Genomic DNA, 4,476 nt, shown 5'->3' on the forward strand with positions numbered 1-4,476 from the left:
TCTTTAAAAAAACCAGAACCTGTAAACTTGGTTTGATTCGGCCAAAAAGAAAAGATTTGAGTTCCGACACCTGTTTTGTTTTCCTTCTATAAAAACCAGATACTGTAAACCCACTTTAATTCAGCCTAAAAATTGCAGTCCCATGACATAGAAGTGCTGGTATTTGATTTACATGATTTAGTGCCGGTGTTATTGATCCCACATGCGGGAGGAGAAGGAAAGAAGGGAGAAGAGGGAGAATAAGAAAGAGGGGAGAGGAAACAGCAAAGCATACTTACCTGGGCGGGGTCAATCGGTGATCAGTAAGGCCGACGGCCTAGAGAGAGCACCTTCATTGCACATTCGAAGGGGGCTCTGTCTAGCATCTCCCATTGTGGAGAGTGCACGTCATAATTTGTGACAGAGGGGGCTCGCGTTCGCGCGGCCCCCACGCAAAACTAATCTGAAACATTCTGATTGGTCGGTGCAACTGTTAAATTATTCCAGTAGCAGTTCTCTTTCCCAGTTCAGTTGCAAGTTTGTCATGCAATGGTCTGTTTTTTATTTGCTACTCTTGTAAGGTGATCAAGATTGTAATATTTCAATTGAAAATGATGAGGGTCTTGATTGTTAATGCTTAGTTTGAAATGTCTAAGGATGTCTTGATGGAAATGGATAAATCTTGGTGCCGATTGAGTTTTACTACCAGATTGTAAATATGGCCTAAGCGGACTTAATGTGCCAATGATGGTTCAACCATTTATTTTGCTGCCAAAATGTTAAAGGATGATTCAAGGGAGAAGACTACGGACCTCCCAAAATCCAGACACACTTGCTCCATGGTTTAAACATTGGCACACTCCTCCCAAAATTTCTCTTTTTGACTCGAGCAATGAAAATCTTCTCCTTGGAACAATTTTGGTGTAGATAAGCCACTTGTTTTCTCCGTTAGCAGTCATACAATTTGACGAATGCTTTAAGTGAATTCTCCCAATAAAACCCAATTAAAATAAGACACACTTTTTCAAAGGGTTAATGATTTGTGTTAATGATAAAAGAGAAGGGTTTCAATTTTAATGAATCACATATAAGGTTTACCAAACTTAGATTCAAAACTGGGCAAACATATTAATGATCTCGATCTATGTTAAACTTGAGTTGCAAGTTCCACCTAGAAAGAACATGTTAAAATAGGGTTATAATAGTTAAAAGATCTTTTGAAGGTAAGATTGACTTGGGTGTATTTCAAGGATGGATAAATCATATATTTTCTCCTCTATCGTAAATTTTTATTAAATTTATTATATTTTCTCCTTTATCATAAGTAAATTCCATTCTATTCTACTTTCATGATGGATTCATGAATGAGGCACGCCTTTGAGTTCTAGTCGAACCATACTAAAACTTCTCCAAGAAATGCATCTTTCATGGCTTAACCATTTGTAATATGCAAGTGATAAAATTAGCCAAATGAAAGGATTTGGTATGAAAAGAGTAAAATTAGCTTTTAATTTACTTTAATTGTTTTATTTTTCTTTTATTTTTCATTCTTTAATGTTATATTTTTTAGTAATTTTAGCTTTAGTTGAGATAGTGGTGGACCAACAGACATATAGTTTGGGACAAGCTAGACCAAGGCATGGGAAGCGAGATGGGTAGCATGATTATAAATATCACACTTGAACACCAGTGTATTGAGAAGCCAATACACATCTTTTTTCCACAGGTAATAGACCACCTCTCCATTCATGAGAGTCAAGAAGAGGAGAGTGGTTGAAACAAAATTTTCAAGTGTACTGGGGAGAAAGTAGATGGAATGAGCCAAGAACTTTAGAGAGGCTTTTCTAGCTTAGCAAAAGGACATGGAATCTCCAAGGGGCTAAATTACGGACACGACCTATGACCATGGGGCAAAATAGCTCACCTTAAGAAGTGTGAACGGAGTGGACCCATGCCCCCCACCCAACCCCACACACAGAGGAGTAGCTCTAGCTATTTGTTTCCATCTTTTCTACCTCTTGTCATTTCTTCTAATCTCTAAATATTTTTGCTCCACTTTGATCATTATTTTATTTTCTTGAATCTCTTAATCTTTTGTATTCTTAATTAATCTTTTTTTTTTCATTTTCTTTTCACATTTTTTAACCTTTCTCTTACTCTTTGCCTTAGTTTCCATTTGCCTCCATTGAACTTTTGTGCTACCCATTTTTCCTCCACCCTTTCCTCTCCTTTTTAACTTGTCTTGGTGTGCAATACATCTACTATTCTACAACTCTCATCCTGATGATGGATCATGAAGTGTGATTTGAAACGTTGATGCAGGTAAACTAAATACATATTTAAATCTAGAAGCAAAGTTGTCTAATCATAAGGTAGCTTGGGAACTTGGTCATATTTTCATCTGATACCAAATTTAGCTTAAGTAGAATTGTTAGAATTTTCAAGGTCATCATAGTCTCACCTAATAAATTTGGCTAAAGGTTCTAGATTATATTTAGGAGATTGCTAATGCCAAGTGTTTTATAGATGATCTTGTTTCTATCCCATTGATCTTTGTATTTCAAAAACCCTTGATTCACTCTGATGGTGCCTCCTCTTATCGTGGCCATTTCTTCTCGAGAACTTCTAAAATAGTGAGTAGTTCTATTAAATGGTTTCCTTTTAGTTTCTAAAAAATAAATAGTTGTTGTGAATTGCTTATGGCAATCTAGGTGGTGCTAGGCTTGAAGGGGTTGACCATGCTAACGATAGGTTTATTGATGTTGTTCTTTATTGCTATTGGGATCAATACCAACAATCAAATGGAAGATCGTGCTATTCTTTTGGCTCTTGAAAAGCTTGTGAATTAGGATGGAAAGATATTATTTGTGAAACAAGATCCTTAACATGGTTTCTCTTCTAAATAGAGAGATGATCCACGAGTCCTCTTGATAGCTAACAATTTTAGCTAAACATATTTTTCATCTTACTCCTCAAGTTGAAGTTATTTCCTTTGTCCATATCCCTTGAAAATGAAAAGCAATTGTGGATTGTCTTGCTAAGTTGGCTACAAAGGAAATGACAATTGGAATGTTTCTAATTGGGGATCTTTATCCATCGAAGAAGATTCTCAACTTCTCCATCTTGTTCAGAATAACTACACCTGAAATCCCCCTTCCTTCTCTAATGTAGAGTAATCTTCACGACTATCACTATGCCTTCAGAGTTCTTAAATATCTTTATGTCAATATAATAGACCTTTTAAATGGCTTCATTGACATCTTTGATGTCTTGTTCCTACCAACCTTGTTGATAAGGAGCTCCATTTCTTCTAGACTTATGACTAGTTGATGAGTGTTATAGATTTTTCTTCTCGATATATCTATGACTTTGACCATGTGAAAGTCACTATCTTATAATATTTTTTGAGTTTATTATAATATTGATAAAACATAATAATAACAAGATTTGTGATATAGCTAGAGTCCCTGCCTATTTGCTAAAAACTGACGAGTTACTATTTTTTGTGAAAATAATAAAAGGATTGCTTTTTGTTTAGATTTCATAAGGAGCTTACTGATTGATGTTAGGTGATTTTTATCTTGTCTAGTAGCTCAAGCCAACTGTCTTTTTTTTTTGCTACCATTTTTGTTTTGACATTGAAACAAGCATACAAATTTTTGAGTGGTGAAAGTGAAAGAAGACAATTGATGGAGTAATTTGACATTAGATCCTAAAACTAGCAATTGTACCTTGGTGTGCAATAGGTGCGCCAAAAGAGGTGGGGAAGGAAAATTAGGGATTTTTTTGGTCTATTAGTTGCATGCTCTTGTGTATTAAATGAGGTCAATTGGTAGGCCATTCAACAAGCGATGTTGTTTGTGCAACATGGGTCTTAATGAAGAAATAATATCTTCAAATCAACTATGCATCCACTTACAAATATCTAATTAGGAGTGAAATAAAACCTATGAATTGAGATGATTATTAGGCTTATGTTGTGTTCATAATAGGGAGATGGAGTGGGGAAGAGTGAGAGAGAGGGGGTAACGAGATAGAGATAAAATAAGGTATAGATAAAGATGGAGATGGAGGAAAGGGATATGGAGAAAAGGAGAGAAGGATAAGGGGAGAGAGGGAGAGAGAGAGAGAGAGAGAGAGAGAGAGAGAGAGAGAGAGAGAGAGACACACACACACACACACACACACACACACAGAGAGAGAGAGAGAGAGAGAGAGAGAGAGAGAGAGAGAGAGGATATTTAGAGATGAAAGAGATACATATGTAGAGGTAGAGATGTAGAGATCTAGGGAGAGAGAAAGATAAATATAGAGATAAGAAGTAGGGCCATCATTTTAAAGAAAGATTACAAACTAGCAATTGCACCAAAATGAGGTACGCTCGTTAAGCCGGTAGTAAAATATACTTTGAATTAATTTTAGAATATAATTCTATCGTTTAAGTTAAAATTAAACGAAAAAATTTTAAACAAGACAATAAACATAATTGAAGTCCTT

At 35.6% G+C, this 4,476-nt stretch overlaps 1 non-coding gene across 1 annotated transcript; it reads left to right on the plus strand.

Moving 5' to 3' along the window:
• The first annotated feature begins 270 nt into the window (after positions 1-270).
• Positions 271-431, plus strand: LOC131876431 (U1 spliceosomal RNA). Its single transcript, XR_009372791.1, has one exon. It is a non-coding gene; the product is annotated as a U1 spliceosomal RNA (small nuclear RNA).
• The last annotated feature ends 4,045 nt before the right edge of the window (positions 432-4,476 follow it).

Source organism: Cryptomeria japonica, chromosome 5 (assembly GCF_030272615.1).
Source record: "Cryptomeria japonica chromosome 5, Sugi_1.0, whole genome shotgun sequence".
NCBI lineage: Eukaryota > Viridiplantae > Streptophyta > Pinopsida > Cupressales > Cupressaceae > Cryptomeria > Cryptomeria japonica.